The sequence below is a fragment of the Sminthopsis crassicaudata genome, chromosome 5 (assembly GCF_048593235.1).
Source record: "Sminthopsis crassicaudata isolate SCR6 chromosome 5, ASM4859323v1, whole genome shotgun sequence".
In the NCBI taxonomy this organism is placed as follows: Eukaryota; Metazoa; Chordata; class Mammalia; order Dasyuromorphia; family Dasyuridae; genus Sminthopsis; species Sminthopsis crassicaudata.
Window position 1 is genome coordinate 212,341,613 of NC_133621.1, and position 20,338 is coordinate 212,361,950.

The 20,338-nt window shown below is 34.1% G+C and overlaps 1 long non-coding RNA gene across 3 annotated transcripts in view; it reads right to left on the minus strand.

The window, feature by feature from the left end:
- Window positions 1-20,338, minus strand: part of LOC141544086 (uncharacterized) — a 92,193-nt gene that overhangs the window by 27,000 nt on the left and 44,855 nt on the right. Inside the window, exon 1 of one of the 3 annotated variants that reach the window (XR_012482542.1) lies at window positions 8,377-8,633. The exons of the other annotated variants lie outside the window; for them this stretch is intronic. This is a non-coding gene — a long non-coding RNA (uncharacterized LOC141544086). Of the gene's footprint in view, window positions 1-8,376; window positions 8,634-20,338 lie in introns of those variants that run through there. 3 annotated transcript variants of the gene reach the window in all.

Sequence of the window (20,338 nt, forward strand, 5' to 3'; positions counted from 1 at the left end):
ATCAAGACAGGGTGGCTTCATGATGATATTTCTGCAAGTGAGTAGAATTCAATGAGTACTTGAAGGAGAGGGAAAATGAAAGAATGATCAATGCCCATGACAGATGGGCAGCTGCAGAATAAGCTATACAATTCTAGGACACAGCATGAAGTCTTTGAAGACCAAAAGGAGATCTGGAATGCATTCCAAATAGCTGTATTTGTAATGGAGGAAAATAGTAGTGAGCTCTCCAAGGACATCCTGGATGGAGCTAGCATCACCTTCCCCATGCTTCTCAGATCAAGTTTTATGATGAGCAAGGCAAGTGTTATCCACTGCTTTGGCACTACTAGTCAACTTGCTTGTAGAGCAAAGTGTGTTAACAAGTTTCCAGAGGACCACCAATGCAGCTGTCTTTTAAGCAGCCTAATGGTATTTATAGACTGTAAGTGAACCTCAAGTTCTTAGCCTGGACTGGCGCACATTAGAGAGACTTAATGCCATGTACTGGAAGTTGTTTCTGGAAGCCCCATGCCATTGTTCACACTTTGCTCTTTGCATTTCAGGAGACCAAAATTAAGCCCTTGACACCCCAGGATTGATATTCCTACAGGAAGGTCAAGGAAAGGGGCTCCTTTACCCCAGAGCAATTATTTTACCTGGAATACCAGATTTATGCTCTCTTGTTGTACTTAAGTAATTTCTCTGGATAACATCTTTGGCTACTACAGTTGAAAGAACCAGCTTTTCTCCTAAGGCCCACCTCTCTAAATTTCATCTCTTGTGTGACCATGGCAATTCTCTATTAGTGAAAAGGACCAACAAAGAGAGCCAGGAAGTGATGAAGTGTCCTAATACAAGTATCAGTGTTGAAAATATATGGCAAAGATGTAAGCAGCTGTTCTAGAGTACTTCTGGACAAGCTCAGCTCATCTTTTCAGATAGAAGTCTAGGTTGATTGTCTTTCCCACTATGCATTCTTTTGCACAGAAATATTTGCATATGGGTCAATAGAGACTCTTGCTCCTTCAAAAATTTTTGTAAGATTTTCTTTTTTCCTGAGGCAATTGGGGTTAAATGACTTGTCCATGATCCCACAGCTAGGAAGTGTTAAGTGTCTAAGACCAAATTTGAACTCAGGTCTTCCTGATTCAGTGCTCTATCCACTACATCACGTAGCTGCATCAAGATTATAAGAATTATTAGGGCAAAGACTGATTTATTCCTCTTTTTTAATCCTAGCACTTAGCACAGTACACGGCACACATAGTAAGAACAGGAGAGTCCAGAGTATGTTAGGACAGATTGTATAAATAAAATTGCATTAAAATAAGATGAATAAAATTAATGTTAGAAAATAAAGTGATAAAAAGGAAAGGGATATAAACTAAATTCTAAGAAAATGCCTATAGAAAAAAAATTGAAGAAAATATAAACCTTCATTTATAATTTTAAATAAGAATGTAAAAAAAAAACCCCAAGAAATGAAAGTGGGAGAATGGGTAAGGAAGAAAAAAGTCACAATCTGTTATTTAAAAGAAATTTATCTAAAAAAGATATATTAGAATCAGAATCAAATTTAATATATACATCAGATGAATGCCAAAAAGTAGAAATTACAATCATACCATCAAAGTAAAAAAATAAAATTACTCAAAATTAAAGATTCTGTTCATATGAAGTAAAAAACATGTTTGGTAAAAGTGAATTCAGCTCGGATAAAAAGGGAAAAATTGATTCACAGAAAAAAATTAATCATTTCCAATAAATAACTGATATTTAAGATATAATAGCTAAACTAAAAGATATTCCATGACTGAAGTTATAAAAGGATATACACAAATACTTCTCAAAAGAAGAATAACAAATTATTAGCCAATGAAAATGCTCCAAATTATTAAAAATTAAAAAATATATATAAAGTGAGGTTTTATATTATGCCCAACATATTAGCAAAAATGACAAAGATTATTATTTCTAATAAATATTAGCAAGGTTGTGGGAAAAATTACTCATTGTGAACTATTTCATCTATTCTTCAAGAAATCAGTCTGTAATTTTTCTGCCTTCTCCATCTTACTCTTTTCTCCTCTCCCTTCTCATCACCTCAAAGTAAAGAGATTGATTAAATTGTCCATACCCTTTACCTAGATATATACCTCCAAGGATACCAATGACAAAAAAAGATCCTTAAGTAAAAATACTTAGTGGTTTTGTAGTTGCAAAGAACTGGAAACAAAGTAGATGTTAATCAATGAAAAGTGGCAAAATAAATTGTGGTCCATGGATATAATGAAATATTACTATAATGCAAGAGATAGATGTTGACTCTGAAAAATACTGAGAAGAATGAGAGGATTAAGAATTCATACAAAATAAAATAATACCAAAAGTGTAAATATTTTTACACATGCATATACATATATAATTGTATATATATTTATACATATAAAATTACACATACATATAATGGGATATGCACATATATTCATTTATGTATATGATATACATATAAGTTTGTATGTATATTGTACCCACACATATGCATATATATGTGCACACACAATTAAAATAATGTGAGTAGAAAAAAACCACAAAACAAAAAATGAATCTGTGAAATTATAATTATAGAGTTCAATTCTCCAAAAGAACCATGAAAAATAATTTCCTCCCACTTCTTGGCAAGATGGGTTACTGTGAATATAATGTCAGACATTTTACATTTTTTTACATGTTAAAAAGTTTTGCTGAACTTTTCTCCCTTAGTTTGTATTATTTATTATAAGAGATGGAAAGAACAGAAAAGGTTTATGTAGGTGATATGAAAACAAAAAAATATTATAAATTTATTTTTTGAAAAAAAGAAACACAAACCATCCTGCTTCCAAGTGCAGCTTTCAGGTCAATTTTTAAAAAATTGCAAATGTATCTGTATTTATTGTGTCTGAGAGAGTGTCATGACTCCACTAGAAGCTTTCCTTTCTTGGTTTGTCTCAAAGTTTTAATATTATTAAATGCATCTAGCCTGGAATAGATATAAACTCACTCAGCTCATTTACAGTAAAGAGCTCTGGTGCCTTTCAGCTACTTTTCCCAGTCATAGGATTGTCAAGGTGACCTAACTGGCTGCTTCAATTACATAGCATTGCCACCATTTGTTTAACCATTACAGTGATGGAAAGCTTTCAGCCTTGCTATTTATGAAGGATGACATTTTAAAAGACAGAAAGCTTACAAAGGGGAATTCAAGAGAATATCATATTAAGAAGTTAAGGAAAAAAACCAGAAAAACCACAAAAAAGAGGAAAAAAAATCAAGTATTTAAGTATATTAGGGAATCACAAAAAGCCAACTTTCCTTACTGACCATTAGGTCATTAATAAGTACTACTTGAAACTAGGTTTATCCTCCCTTCAGCTATTTTTTTAGGGAGATGAAATGTTTCATGGCTCAATGGTATTTTCTGTCTGCCCTTCAAAATAAACAAGTAATTGAGCCTTTTGGCATCATTTTCACATGGTTTTTAACTTGAAATACAATGCAGTTGGAGATGACATTTGGAATGGGACTAATATATTTTGTTAAATGGCAATTTCAATAAGTTGTATAAGCTTCATTGCCAATTTCCTGTGCAGAGTAAGTTTCAGATATTTTGTTCATCAGTCACCACTGAAAAATATAGGGAAACACAGTTTTCAAAAAGCTGCTGAAATAGATATTCTTAGAAGTTCAGATACAAAGAAAGGTACAATAGAGAAGGTAGCATTTTTTCCCATAATGCCTATATTTTTCATGTTACCTCTTTGGCATGAAGATGTTTGATGGAAGAAGTATGGGGTTATAGGGGTAAAATGGAATCTCTTAGATTGCTATCAGGAGGATAAGAACAGAGAAAGTAGGGTTGTTTTCAAGTTGGGAAGAGGAACAGGAATTACCTTTGTTGGTTCTTTTAGGGACTTCTTTTAGGCAAGTGGTTTTTCACAGAATTACAGAATCATGGAGTTGGAAGAGACCAGAGAGGCCTTTAAGATTTACCTAGTGACTGAGAATCTGTTCTACAACATTGTAAGTTCAATAAAGTAGCTATGTTATTTTTACACAAATATTCCCCACTCTTATTTCTTTGCTTGTTTTATAAGTAAGTGATGCTACTGGGCAGAAATTTTCATTGCCTGAATTGGATGGGGAGAGGGACAAGTGTTGAGAAAGGTTCCCTGATATCGCCATAATTTTATTTTCCTTTAAAGCTTAATGTTCTCAAAAGCTATCTATCCATACCTGTACTTTTAAAAATTGCATATGAATGACATTAAAGACATTATAATTTTTGGAATGTTTTTATTAGTATGTGAATATCTTGCTAAAACAAGAATAAGAATAATGATAACAATATATCTAAGTTGGAAGTTTTTTTTTTAATTGCTTGAGTATCAAAATGGGAAAAAAAATAAAACTATAATATTTAAAATGTAGGTTAGGGCAGACAACCTCTTCCCAAAACTGTATATGACACTTTATGCAATCTTTAAATTTGCCTTCTCTTTATTCCCTAGTCATGCCATAAAATTCAGAGAATTATGGGTTTATAATAAAATATGGGGCTTTTGACTGGTGGAATAAGGCCAGTATTTCCCTGACAATTTTTTTCCCTCTACAACACAGTGAGATTTTATTTGCTTTAAAGGAGATAAAGCTGCTCTATTCTCTCAAGACCTACTGAATGGACATGCATGGCAGTAGCATCCAGAGAAGCAAATGTCATGATATATTCATTTTATATCCTGGCTATGTTAGGATAAAGCAAACTCCCTTTTGTAAATGTTCAGTGACTGGATTAGGAGCACCTCATTTTGTCCTAATATTGAATTTGAACCAAGGAAAATGCTAATATTACAATCATGTACCTAACACCTGGAAATTAATTAATTAGTCCTTTATCTTCCTATTTTCTGTTTTTTTTCCCTTTTTTTCACAATTATTTCCAAGTAAATCTCTTCTAACACTCTCTTGGAACAAAAATAACAGTTAAGCAAAACTGACCAAATCTTATAAAGTAATAGCACCCCCTTCTATTATTTCCCATATTTCTAATGAGAAGAGTAAAAAGTATGTTTGAGCAGATGATCTGTTCGCTGGGATGGAGACTGATGATTGCAATGAATAGGAAGAGATCAGGTGCTTTTTAGCACTATTTAAATCTACACTCTCATACAAAGTTTATCTATTATTCCATTATAATTTAATATCACAACCTCTCCAGAGATATTAATAATGGGCTTTTGAGGGACAGACATTAAATTTTTCCATTAAATGACATGACTAAAAGGACCACATTCAAAAATTGAGTAAGGAAATGTGAAGTAGTAATTTGTAGTCTAAAAAAATTTTGCTTTGGTAGGTTACCATTAGGCATAAGTGACAAGAAAAAGAAAGGAGGAGAAGACGAAATTAATGATTTCAAAGCAAAAGTGATAAATGAAGGGAAATTGTCATCTGTGTGAGTGAACTTACTTAGATGAGGAAGAAAAAAAACTGGTTTTATTTCAGAACAATGTAGAGGCTGTGCAATTCATGTAGCCTCATTTTAGAAAAGTACTATTTATTCCTACATTTTGAAAACAATCCTAAGCAAGCTCATTTCATATTAAACAATGACTACTGCAGGTTGGTAAAAGAAAATCTATTTGTTTTTCAAGGATATAACAATGCTAGTACTTTAAAAATCTTACAAAGAACTGTGTCATTAGGAAAACATTTTTAGTCTTCCCCATCCACCCTGAAAAACAGAGGATTGAGAATTAAGCATCATTGACTTCAGGCTCTGTGAAGGAAATGTTTGACTAGGAGCAATCCTTTTTTTTTTCCCACTAATGTTCAGGAAAATTTATTATTTACATCTGAAATCTATGCAAAACTTGAATCAGTGAATCAGCTGATTTAATCCTATAACCAATCTGAAGATCATTAAGAGAAAGGCAATATAGTATAGAAATGCCATGTTGGAGACCTGATCAGTCTAGCATCAGGTTCTCCTGAATTTAGGTTTTCTACTTTTTTTGTGAGTATGACAAATCTTTTGGTTTTTCTCAAGCTCATTTTGTTTTTCTGCAACATGAAGATGCTTTTATGCCCCTCATAAGATTGTTGTAAGGATCATATGAAACAGTCATTTGCAAATCTTAGGAAGTGATATAAATGTAAATCATTGTCATCTGTTTATAAGTGACTTTTATGTCACCCTTTCTATCAACAAAATTATTTTGTTAATAATGCATTTTCCACATTATTTATTCATGCACTCATATTTATACAGACTAGAATGAGGCAAAGTTGTGACATAGGTACTGGATATATTTCTTTTCAGCATCTGTTAGCTCTTACTTCACATGCTTGGGATTCACTATTTAGGCCTTTTTTTTCCTCATTCATGGTTCTATGCCCTTGGATATCTTGCATTATATCTCAAACTACTTTTGACAACTGTTACTGTTGGAAAGAGCTTACAAATTATCACAAAAATATTAGGGTATGTTGGTCTAATGTTGGCCTAAACTTCATATTAATCAAATTTTTAAAATAGACCAACATGAAGAATAAGTAAATTTAGTCTCCTCATCATGAGATTTAATGTCTAAAATCATGTTGATCCCATGAGAAGACAAGGAAGAGGAGAAAATATTATTTATTTGAGATGTCTCAGACTTTAAGCGAGGAGGTATTAATATTGATATTTTCCCTAGTAATTGTGCATCCTTCCCAAGGAAAGAAATTAAAATTTTTCACCACTTTCTTAAATCTAGAAAATCAACAAAACAAATTAATTAAACTCTCATTTGTTTGCCAATTTCCAATGTGTAAATGGTAAAACTGAAAATTTAACATTCAGCTCTTATGAGCCAGTTTGATCTGTTTATAGCCATTCCTGAATTTGGGCTTCAGTTAGTTGTAAGAAAGGTAGTTTGGGGCAGCCTTTCCAATAACTCCACACAAATGACTCTTTCTCTCATATACTGTTAAATCTGGGGTCCTGGGTAACAGGGATGACAGATGGAGAAATATTTTCTCATTGGTAGGTACTACATTGGTTCCAAATTGGTATTCATTGGGAAGGGAAAGGAAAGATGGTAGCATTTATGGCATTAACAGAAAATGGCAATTCATCTTGTTTAGAGAAGAGAAAAAGCCTCCTTTTCAGGAGACCCGAAAAAGCCAAAACATTAAAAATTGTACTTTTCTGAATGTCTCAATAGGGGGTGTTTTCTGGTGAAGTATTTTGAACATAATTTTTTTTTATAAAATTTTAAGCTCCATATTACTGAATTTGCAGTTATTAGAGTGATTTGCTTTTAGGTGATGATGTGTTTTGTCCCCCAAGAAAATGCAGAGTCATTTAAGAGCAAAAATACTTCACAGTTAATTTCACCATCAAAATTCAGTCATTGCCTGGTTTTTCCAAGTGTAAAATAACTTTTGCATAACCTACAAAGACACTGAACATAACAATCTCCAGACCAAATTGTATTAAATATATAATCAGTAGTTCTTAATGTGACTGAGACTTGTAGGAAAAATATACAAGTACTTTTTGGTGAAATTGTTCCATTTGGACTTTATCACTGGTCTATTTCCCTGCTATAATTATATCCAAACTATAAGTGTATTGCTTGGAAATGATCATTCTTAACTATTTATAATTACAAATAGAAAGTCCATGGTTATTTGGGGCTCAGTTCTGCTAAAAAATCATCTTAAACAATGTTTGCTTGATACATAGTTTATGGGCTGGTACATGATTGGGTTAGATATCCATGACTAGTCTTATGGAAATAATAAATCATGCTCATATGAGACATTTCCAGCAAAAATGGTGAAATGGAATGTAGCAGCTGATTCCAGTTGTCCAAAATTAGAAATAAATGGAGGGGCAGAGCAATTTAATGCCAATACAGTTTTCTCTCTCTGAAGTAATCAAATTGACTGAACTCTTTTTTTATTCTCTGAGGCAATAGGGGTAAAGTGATTTGCCTAGGGTAACACAGCTAGAAAATATTAAATATCTGAGGATGAATTTGAATTCAGGTGCTTCTTACTTCTGGGCCAGTGTTCTATCTATTGTGCCATCTAGTTGTCCCTCCTGACTTTCTTCTGATCATTCCAGTTGATCATGGAAACAATTGGACAAGATTCCATAAATATATATATATATATATATATATATATATATATATCCATTTGTGTATGTGTATATGTGTGTGTGTGTACACATACACACATTATACACACACACACACACACACACACACACACATATATATATATATATATATATATATATATACATATACACATATGCACATATAAGGTCTATTTATACTGTATGTAGAAATAAATACCCACAGTGTGTTGGTTGTCCTTCATACTTGAAGAGCACCAAAAATGATATTGCTACATTGAAGTCAAAGAATAGTGTGTCTGACTATGGTTTATCAGACTAATATAAGTTTAGAAGGCTGGGCACAAATAATCTATATGAACATTTGTGGTAGAGATGTCTCTGAATCTGTGCATTTTGTGTTTCTTTTAAGCAACTGGCAATCAATTCCAAAGTTCTTCAGAGCAACCTTGAGGTTGTTTTTACATTGCTTCTCCTGACCTCCATATGAGTGTTTGCTTTTGTATGAGTTCTCAGTAAAATCATCATTTAGACAAGCATATGTTAACATTTGAACAATGTAGCCAGCTCATTGGAATTGAACTTCCTGCAGTAGAGTTTGAATGCTTAAGAAAGGACCTCGATGTCCAGGACTTTATCTTGATTAAGTGACCTTCAGAATCTTCCTAAGAATTCAAGTGGAAGTGATTCAGTTTCCTGGAATGGCACTGATACTGTCCAGATTTCACTGGCACGCAACTAATGAGATCAGAATAATAGCTCAGTAGACTTTCAGTTTGATAGGTAACCTTGTATCTCTTCTCTCCAACAAAAACTAGCAATAGCAATGCATCCATCAACTTCATTATTTTTTTGAACATTTCTAGAATAAGCAACTAGAATTTGGTGTAACTGATGGTTTCATATATGGATGCTGTGGTGCTGACTGGTGGAAAATCTCTATTGTGTGGGTGTTGTCAAGCCAAAATGAACACAAGCAGTGGAGAGTCAATCCATACTTTGTTGCATCTCAATCTCAGAGGTTACACTGAGAACCCAATAACCTGTAAACCAAAAAAAAAAAAAAAAAAATCATGCAGCAACTCTCCCTCTACTTTAGTTTTAAATTGTAGCCTTTTTAAGTTAAATAACTGACCATCAGTGTGGTAACTGACCATGCCATTTTTTATGCTCACTGAAGATATCCAAAAGCATTGCTGAAAACATGGGGGCTTCACTTAGTGACTTGGAAAATGTGAGACTTCCGGCCAAGATGGCAGCATGGAGGCAGACAGGTGCTTAAGCTCCGTGTTTTCTCTCAGGATTTATTTCATGACAAGCCTCAGAGTTAATGCTTGACCAGAAAAGAAACCCACAAATAATCTCCAACAGAAGGTATCCTTGAAATTCACCAGAGAAGGTCTATGTTTGCTCAGGGGAGGGTCGAACAGACTGGGTGCAGACTGAGGGCAGACAAGCCAGAGCAAGACAGGCAGCTCACACGGCTCAGACTGGAGGGGGAGGGGTACGATCTCTGCCGTTTCTGCAAAAAGGCTTTTTCCCCAGAGTGGATACTCTGTCTTGGCAGCAAGCCAGGAGCAGCAAAAAGGGTGTAAACACCGGAGGTGAAGATTAAAACCCTGGAAAGCTAGCGTGTCTTCGAACCCGGACACCCCTAACCCCCACCTGGAGTGACTCCGAGCATTCTCAGAGCCTCTGAGTGCAGACTCAGCACAGCCACCACTGTCCTGTTAGTGGCTCTCTGCTGCCCTACCCCCAGTCTGTAGAGGAAGCCCATTAACACCATCCAGCCCCATCCCCCCCAAAACAGACCAATTGTTTCTCTTGTCAATTTGTTTTCTTTGATTCCACTCTTGACAAAATGACCAAAAAATTTAAAAAGGCTCTAACAATTGACAGTTTCTGTATGGAGAGAGAGCAGACTTCAAATACTGAGGAGACTAAAAACAGATGTCCCCAGAGGAATCCCCTAAAGGGGATATAATCTTCTCCTCAATAAAAAAAAAATATCTCAGAGAGGAAATCAAAAAGGCTCTCACAAGAGAGCTAGAAGAGAAATTGGAAAAAGGGAAGCTTGGAAAGAGAGCCTGGAGAAGTTATCCTGAGTGGATAAAGAGATCAAATCATTGAGAAACAAAATTAGTGAATTGGAAAAGGTAAACAATTCCAAGGAAAATAGGATTAGTGAATTGGAAAAGGTAAACAACTCCAAAGAAAACAGGATTAGTGAGCTGGATAAATAAATCAGCTCTCTAAAAAATAAAATGGATAAAATGGAAAAAAATTCCATAGAAGATAAAAACACAATTGGACAATTACAAAAAGATATAAAAAAAGTGAGTGAAGAAAATACATCATTGAAAATTAGACTTGAACAAGTAGAAATGAATGACTCAAGGAGAAACCAAGAAGTAGTCAAGCAAAACCAGAGAAATGAAACAATTGAAAAGAATGTCAAGTACCTTATTAGAAAGACAACAGACCTGGACAACAGATCCAGGAGAGACAAATTTGAGAATAATCAGACTCCCTGAAAAATGTGAGGAAAAAAAGAGCTTGGACACTATTTTCGAGGAAATTATCAAAGAGAACTGCCCAGACGTTTTGGAAACAGAGGGTAAAATAGACATTGAAAAAATTCATTGATCACCTACTGAAAGGGACCCTAAAATTAAAATACCAAGAAATATAGTGGCCAAGTTCAAGAACCATCAGACAAAGGAAAAGATATTGGAAGCTGCTAGAAAAAAACAATTCAGATATGGAGGAGCTACAATAAGGATAACCCAGGACCTAGCAGCGTCCACAATAAAAGAACGAAGGGGCTGGAACATGATATTCTGAAAGGCTAAGGAACTTGGTATGCAGCCAAGAATAACTTACCTAGCAAAAATGAGCATCATTTTCCAGGGAAGAAAATGGACATTTAACGAAATAAATGAATTCCATCTATTCTTGATGAAAAAACCAGACCTACATTAAATGTTTGATCTTCAAATACAGAACTCAAGAGATTTCTAAAAAGATAAAAAGAAATCTTGAGAACTATACTTCTGCCATAAAAATATGTAAAGAACATATGTAAAATTTGTCCTAGAAATTAGAGTTGGAAAGGAAAGTATATCATAAAAAAGTGCAAAGTGGTGGTACTACATCTCATGAAGAGGCAAAGGTAACCTATTATATCTGAGAGAAAGAAAGGAGGAAGATGAACATAGTATGTATCAATAGACATATTTGATTTATGGTGAAATTTCTTCCACTTCATAGAAAAGTGAGAGGGAAGGAGTAAGCTAAGGGGAAGGGAATACAGAAATTGTGAGGAAAAGGGGTAAAATAAGGGGAGGAACTTTAAAGTAGGGGAGGGATACTAAAAAGGGAGGGCTGTGAAAAGCAAGTGGTGTTCACAAGTTTAATACTGGGTAGGGGGATAAGAGGGAAGGAAAGGGGGAAAAGCATAAGTAGGGGTTAATAGGATGGCAAGCAATATAGAATTAGTCATTCTAACCATAAATGTGAATGGGACAAACTGCCTCATAAAGAGGAAGCAGTTAGCAGAGTGGATTAAAAGTCAGAATCCTACTATATGTTGTTTACAGGAAACACATCTGAAACAGGATGATACATTCAAACTAAAAGTAAAAGGGTGGAGCAGAATCTACTATGCTTCAGGCAAAGCCAAAAAAGCAGGGGTAGCCATCCTCATCACAGATCAAGCAAAAACAAAAATTGATCTAATTAAACAAGATAAGGAAGGGCATTATATCCTGCTAAAGGGTAGCATCAATAATGAAGCAGTATCAGTATTAAACATATATGCACCAAGTGGTGCAGCATCTAAATTCTTAAAAGAGAAATTAAAAGAGCTACAAGAAGAAATAGACAGCAAAACTATAATAGTGGGAGATCTCAACCTTTCACTCTCAGAATTAGATAAATCAAACCACAAAATAAATAAGAAAGAAGTCAAAGAGGTAAATAGAATACTAGAAAAGTTTGATATGATAGATCTTTGGCAAAAGCTAAATGGAGACAGAAAGGAGTATACTTTCTTCTCAGCAGTTCATGGAACCTATACAAAAATTGATCATAATACTAGGGCATAAAAACCTCAAAATCAAATGCAGTAAGGCAGAAATAGTAAATGCATCCTTTTCAGACCACAATGCAATCAAAATTACATTTAATAAAAAGCCAGGGGAAAATAGACCAAAAATAATTGGAAACTAAATAATCTTATACTAAAGAATGATTGGGTAAAACAGCAAATCATAGACATAATTAATAACTTCACCCAAGAAAATGACAATAATGAGACATCATACCAAAATGTGTGGGATACAGCCAAAGCAGTAATAAGGGGAAATTTTATATCTCTAGAGGCTTACTTGCATAAAATAGAGAAACAGAGGGCCAACGAATTGGGCTTACAACTAAAATTGCTAGAAAAGAAACAAATTAAGAACCCCCAGACAAACACAAAACTTGAAATTCAAAAAATAAAAGGTGAGATTAATAAAATTGAAAATAAAAAAAAAACCTATTGAATTAATTAATAAAACTAAGAGTTGGTTCTATGAAAAAACCAACAAAATAGACAAACCCTTAGTAAACCTGATTAAAAAAAGGAAAGAGAAAAAGCAAATTGTTAGTCTTGAAAATGAAAAGAGAAAACTCACCACTAATGAAGAGGAAATTAGAACAATAGTTAGGAGCTTACTTTGCTCAACTTTATGCCAATAAATTTGATAACTTAAATGAAATGGAAGAATACCTTCAAAAATATAGCTTGCCCAGATTAACAGGGGAAGAAGTAAGTAGTCTAAATAGTCCCATCTCAGAAAAAGAAATAGAAAAAGCTATTAACCAACTTCCTAAGAAAAAATCCCCAGGACCACATGGATTTACATGTGAATTCTACCAAAGATTTAAAGAACAACTAACTCCAATGCTATATAAACTATTTGAAAAAATAGGGATTGAAGGAGTTCTACCAAATTCCTTTTATGACACAGACATGGTACTGATACCTAAACCAGGTAGATCGAAAACTGAGAAAGAAAACTATACACCAATTTCCTTAATGAATATTGATGCTAAAATTTTAAATAAGATATTAGCAAATAGACTTCAGAAAATCATCCCCAGGATAATACACTATGACCAAGTGGGATTTATACCAGAAATGCAGGGTTGGTTTAATATTAGGAAAACTATTAGTATAATTGACCATATTAATAATCAAATTAATAAAAACCATATAATCATCTCAATAGATGCAGAAAAAGCATTTGATAAAATCCAACATCCATTCCTACTAAAAACGCTTGAAAGTATAGGAATAAATGGACTATTCCTTAAAATAATAACAAGCATATATTTAAAACCTTCAGTAAACATCATATATAATGGCGATAAACTACAACCTTTCCCTGTAAGATTAGGAGTGAAACAAGGTTGCCCACTATCACCATTATTATTTAATATAGTACTAGAAACTCTAGTCTTCGCAATAAGAGTCAAGAAAGAGATACAAGGAATTAGAGTAGGAAATGAGGAAATCAAACTATCACTCTTTGCAGATGACATGATGGTATACTTAGAGAACCCCAAAGACTCTGCTAAAAAGCTATTAGAAATAATTCAGAACTTTAGCAAAGTTGCAGGATAAAATGTAAATCCTCAGCATTTTTATACATTACCAACACAATCCAGTAGCAAGAGATACAAAGAGAAATTCCATTCAAAATAATGGTCAATACTATAAGATATTTCGGAATATATCTACCAAAGGAGAGTCAGGAATTATATGAGCAAAATTACGAAACACTTGCCACAAAAATAAAGTCAGATTTAAATAATTGGAAAGACATTGAGTGCTCTTGGATAGGCTGAGCGAATATAATTAAAATGAAAATACTCCCTAAACTAACCTATTTATTTAGTGCTATACCAATCAGACTCCCAAGAAACTGCTTTAATGACCTAGAAAAAATAACAGCAGAATTCATATGGAACAACAAAAGGTCGAGAATTTCAAGGGAAATAATGAAAAAAAATTAAATGAACGTGGTCTAGTTGTACATGATCTAGAACTATATTATAAAGCAACAGTCACCAAAACCATTTGGTATTGGCTAAGAAATAGACTAGTTGATCAGTGGAATAGGTTAGGTTCATAGGGTAAGATAGTGAATAAAAATAGCAATCTAGTGTTTGACCAACCCAAAGATCCCAAATTTTGGGATAAGAATTCATTATTTGACAAAAACTGCTGGGAAAACTGGAATTTAGTATGGCAGAAACTAGTAGGCATGGACCCACATTTAACACCACATACTAAGATTAGATCAAAATGGGTCCAAGATTTAGGCATAAAGAATGAAATCATAAATAAATTGGAGGAACATGGGATGGTTTACCTCTCAGACTTGTGCAGGAGGAAGGAGTTTGTGTCCAAGAGAGAACTAAAGACCATTATTGATCACAAAATAGAAAATTTTGATTACACCAAATTAAAAAAGTTTCTGCACAAACAAAACTAATGCAAACAAGATTAGAAGGGAAGTAACAAATTGGGAAAACATTTTTATAGTTAAAGGTTCTGATAAAGGCCTCATCTCCAAAATATACAGAGAATTGACTTTAATTTATAAGAAATCAAGCCATTCTCCAATTGATAAATGGTCAAAGGATATGAGCAGACAATTTTCAGATGATGAAATTAAAACTATTTCCACTCATATGAAAGAGCGTTCCAAATCACTATTGATCAGAGAAATGCAAATTAAGACAACTCTGAGATATCATTACATACCTGTCAGATTGGCTAAGATGACAGGAACAAATAATGATGAATGTTGGAGGGGATGTGGGAAAACTGGGACACTGATGCATTGTTGTTGGAGTTGTGAAAGAATCCAACCATTCTGGAGAGCAATCTGGAATATGCCCCAAAAGTTATCAAACTGTGCATACCCTTTGATCCAGCAGTGCTACTACTGGGCTTATATCCCAAGGAAATACTAAAGAAGGGAAAGGGACCTGTATGTGCCAAAATGTTTGTGGCAGCCCTTTTCATAGTGGCTAGAAGCTGGAAAATGAATGGATGTCCATCAATTGGAGAATGGTTGTTTAAATTATGGTAAATATATGGTAAAATATATGAATGTTATGGAATATTATTGTTCTGTAAGAAATGACCAACAGGAGGAATACAGAGAGGCTTGGAGAGACTTACATTAACTGATACTGAGTGAAACGAGCTGAACTAGGGGATCATTATACACTTCAACAATGATACTGTATGAGGATGTATTCTGATGTAAGTGTATATCTTCAACATAGAGAAGAGCTAATCCAATTCCAATTGATCAACGATGGACAGATTCAGCTACATCCAGAAAAGGAACAGTGGGAAATGAGTGTAAACTGTGAGCATTGTTTTTTTTTTTTTTTTTTTTTTCTTTGTTTTGTTTTGTTTCTCTTCCCAGATTATTTTTACTTTGTGAATACAATCCTTCCTTTGCAACAACAACAACAACAAAATTCGGTTCTGCACATATATATTGTACTTAAGATATACTATAAGATATTTAATATGTATGGGAATGCCCACCATCCAGGGGAGGGGATGGAAGGAAGGAGGGGAAAAACTCGGAACAGAAGGAAGTACAAGGGATAATGTTGTAAAAAAAAAAAAAGAAAAACCTATGCATATGTACTGCCAAAGAAAATGTTATAATTATAAAAATTAATAAAAAAAAGTATGATAAAAATCAAGTAAAAAAAATGTGAAAGCACCATCCATTATCCAAAAAAACTTGCAAGCATGATATTGTAGAACTGGTGTACAGCTTCTCTAAGGCAATTACATTTTGCTGCGCTCTTCTACAAGTCCTCATGATTGATAGTATCGATGATCTTTGTCAGATTGATCAACAATATGTACAGCTGGATGTGTAACCATGTTGCAGGTGAGGATTCAGCCTATTAAGGAGAACCTTAGCAAGAATCTTGCCAGCAATGATAAAGAGAGAGCTCCCCCTGGTGAATACCTGATAACTTATTTCCTTTTCCTGTATAGAGATGTACAATAAAGGCAGCCTTGAAATCTAGGGGATAGGGGGCAGCTAGGTGGCGCAGTGGATAGAGTACTAGTCTTGAATTCAGGAGGACCAGAGTTAAAATGTGGTCTGAGACACTTAACACTTCCTAGCTGTGTGACCCTGGGCAAGTCACTTAACCCCAGCTTCAGGGGAAAACAAAAAGAAAGAAATCTAGGGAATAAGGGAATAATCTCTAATTTCAGTTGACTTTTTATATAAGGGACTTTTGCCTTATAAATCTCAGCTGGGATAGAATCAGGATCAGGTACTTTGCTTCAAGAGGAAACTAACGGCATTAAGACAAGCAGAGGTAGAGGTGCCTGGGGTCCACTTAGAAAACCTAAAGAAGAACAATCTTTAATATCCTTGTGAGGTCTGTCATGGCTTCAGGAGATAACAGACCCAGTTGCCTGGTATTGCTATATGAGGAGAATGTGAATGTAAAAATAGAAAATGATTGTATTGATACACCAAAAGAAAAAAGGTGGAAGTTTGGCCTGAAGTTGGATCCTGGTTTCAGCATTGAGTCCACTATCTGGAAAATGAGGGGGAAAGGAATCGGTGTCACATCATTCAGGACTTTGGCAAAACAATATAAATGGCATCCAGACTAAAAGGAGACAGAACTAGAATCAAGACAACATATTCAAAAGTGAAAGGGTGAAAAAATCTATTCCTAGCCCAAAGTGTCAAATAGATAATTGAGGCTGAAGACTTATTATACAGAAGAAAACTCTTAATCAATGTAGAATTACTATGTTTTAAATTATGTTTAAGAGGCAAAGTAAGAAGAAAATGAGCATTTTCATAGTAACTACAAGTAGAAGTTCAGAAAAATTATTATCTTGGCCACAAGGACACCAAGAGTATATAGAATAAATGAAATAAATATTTTTTTTAAATAATAAGGCTCTTGTGGGAAAAATGGAAGGAAAATAAATAGCTTGTAATAGAAAGGGAAAATCATAACCAATATAGTGTGTCCCTGAAAACAAAATGGAACAAGAGCTCAACAAACAATTCAGTAAGAAAAAGGAATATTAGAATTAAGTCCAGTGATTGAAAAACTAGAGGAACATGTGAAATACTTATCAAAAACAGCTGACCTAGAAACCAAAATGAGGAGAGATAATTTAATCAAAATAATTTCCCTGAAAGTACATCCAAATAATAAGCCTGAATGTTACATTCATGAAATTAAAAACAAAAAAAAAAAAACATTTATTAGTCAGAAAGCAAAATTTACAAAAAAAATTAACTAATTTAAATGAGAGATAAATTAAATTAATTATTAAGTAAATTTAAAAATAATCTATTGATGACCTTCTAAATAAAAAACAAAATAAATTTTATTTATTTTATAATAGAATTGGGTAAAATAAAAAGATTTGGGCATGACCAGGCCAAAATCCAAAGATTATAGGTGAAAGAAAAAAAATTAATATAAGCAGTCAGGAGGGAAAATATTTCATGTATTAAGAAACCATATTCATAAAAAAGGTTTTTGAAAGTACAGTAAAGAAAAAAAATATGGGGGTACAATGTATTCTAAAGATCAAAAAATTGGCTTAAGAGTTAAATCCTGGCTGCCTATTTTATTAAAATAAAATATAAAAAAAAAATTCTTAGCTCATACTATAGCAAAGCAGGCAATAGTCTGGAGGTGGCCCATGCATTATAGTTTGCTAACCTCTGCAATGTTTTAAAATAGAAATACTAAGTTTACAAAGAAAAATCCTTTAAAAAGATCTGTGTTTAATTGTACAATAAAATAAATGTACTTTTATGAAACAGAAAGTTTCCAATCCAATTTTAAAGTTGATACAATCTTTGAAATATAAAAATGGAAAATGAATGAAATGTGAAAAAAGTAAATCTACTTCAGTAATTGGGAGGGGCCAAATGATAATGATGAGATTATATCATTATAAGAGTAAAAAAGTTGAGTGTCTATTTAGAATTCTACAATACTGGACTTCAAGCCAAGATGGTGGAGAGGCTACACACATCTATTTAAGCTCCATCTTTGCTCTCAGAATACTTTATTTCATGACAAGGCCCCGGAATTAGTGCTTGACTAAAAAACCCCACAAATAATTACCAACAGAAGAGCTCCTCAAAATTCGCCAGAAAAGATCTGTTTTTACTCACAGGCAGGGATGGTCAGATCGGGTGCAGACTGAAGACAGGCAATGGGAGTACAGTTGGCACCTCACATTGTGCAGATCAGAGAGGGTTGGGGAGTGTGATCTCAGCTGTTTCTGCAGAAAGAACTTTACCACAGTGTGGTTACTTTGCCTTGGCAGCAAGCCAGTAGACCATCAGAGAACTGTAAACACAGGGGGTAAAGACTATAACCCCAAAGAGCTAGGGACTCTCGGAACCTGGCCACACCCACCACATCCACCTGGAGTGGTGGCACATTCTTAGAGCCTCAGTGTCTCAGAGCACAGATGCAGCACAGCCATTGCTGTCCTGCTAGTGCCTTACTGCTGCACCCTGGAGACTGTAGGGGAAGCTTGGTAATACCATCCAACCTCCCCCCCCCAAAAAAAAAAAAAAAAAAAGCAGAATTCATTGATTTTTCTTTTGGTTAGTGTGTTCTCTTTGACTCTGACAAAATGAGCAAAAAATTAAAACATACTCCAACTATTGATAGCTTCTACTAGAGAGCAGACTTTAAACATTGAGGAGACTAAAAACAGATTGTCTCCAGAGGAATCCCCAAAAGGGAATGTGATCTGGTCCTCAACACACAAGACTCTTATAGAAGAAATTGAAAAGGCTCTCACAAGAGAGCTAGAAGAAAAATGGGAAAAAGAAAGGGAAGCTTGGCAAGAGAGTCTGGATAAGTCATCCCACTCATTTAAAGATAGAGTAGACAAAGAAATCAAATCCTTGAAAAACTGAATTAATGAATTGGAAAAGGCAAACAATTCTAAAGAAAAGAGAATTAGTGAAGAAAAAGAAAATATCTTTCTAAAAAATAAAATTGTTGAAATGGAAAAAAATTCCATAGAATAAAACAATTCATTTTTTTCCTTAAAAATATTTTATTTTTCTGCAATTACATGTACAAATTTTTTTTGTTGAGCATATAATTATTATTTTATTTTATTTTATAATTATAACTTTTTTTTTGACAGTACATATGCATGGGTAATTTTTTTTACAACATTATCCCTTGCACTTACTTCTGTTCAGATTTTTTCCCTTCCTCTCCCAACCCGCTTCCCCAGATGGCAGGCAGTCTTATACATGTTAAATATATTACAATATATTCTAGATACAATATATGTGTGTAGAACCAAATTTCTTGTTGCACAGGAAGAATTGGATTCATAAGGTAAAAATAACAGTTACACTCGTTTCCCAGTGTTCCTTTTCTGAATGTAGCTGATTCTGTCCATCACTGATCAATTGGAATTGGATTAGCTCTTCTCTATGTTGAAGATATCCACTTCCATCAGAATACATCCTCATACAGTATCATTGTTGAAGTGTATAATGATCTTCTGCTTCTGCTCATTTCACTTAGCATCAGTTGATGTAAGTCTCTCCATCCCTCTCTGTATTCCTCCTGTTGGTCATTTCTTACAGAACAATAATATTCCATAACATTCATATACCATAATTTACCCAACCATTCTCCAATTGATGGACATTCATTCATTTTCCAGTTTCTAGCCACTACAAAAAGGGCTGCCACAAACATTTTGGCACATACAGGTCCCTTTCCCTTCTTTAGTATTTCCTTGGGATATAAGCCCAGTAGTAGTATGGCTGGGTCAAAGGGTATGCACATTTTGATAACTTTTTGGGCATAATTCCAGATCGCTTTCTAGAATGGTTGGATTCTTTCACAACTCCACCAACAATGCATCAGTGTCCCAGTTTTCCCACAGCCCCTCCAACATTCATCGTTATTTGTTCCTGTCATCTTAGCCAATCTGACAGGTGTGTAATGATATCTCAGAGTTGTCTTAATTTGCATTTCTCTGATCAATAGTGATTTGGAACACTCTTTCACATGAGTGGAAATAGTTTTAATTTCATCATCTGAAAATTGTCTGTTCAT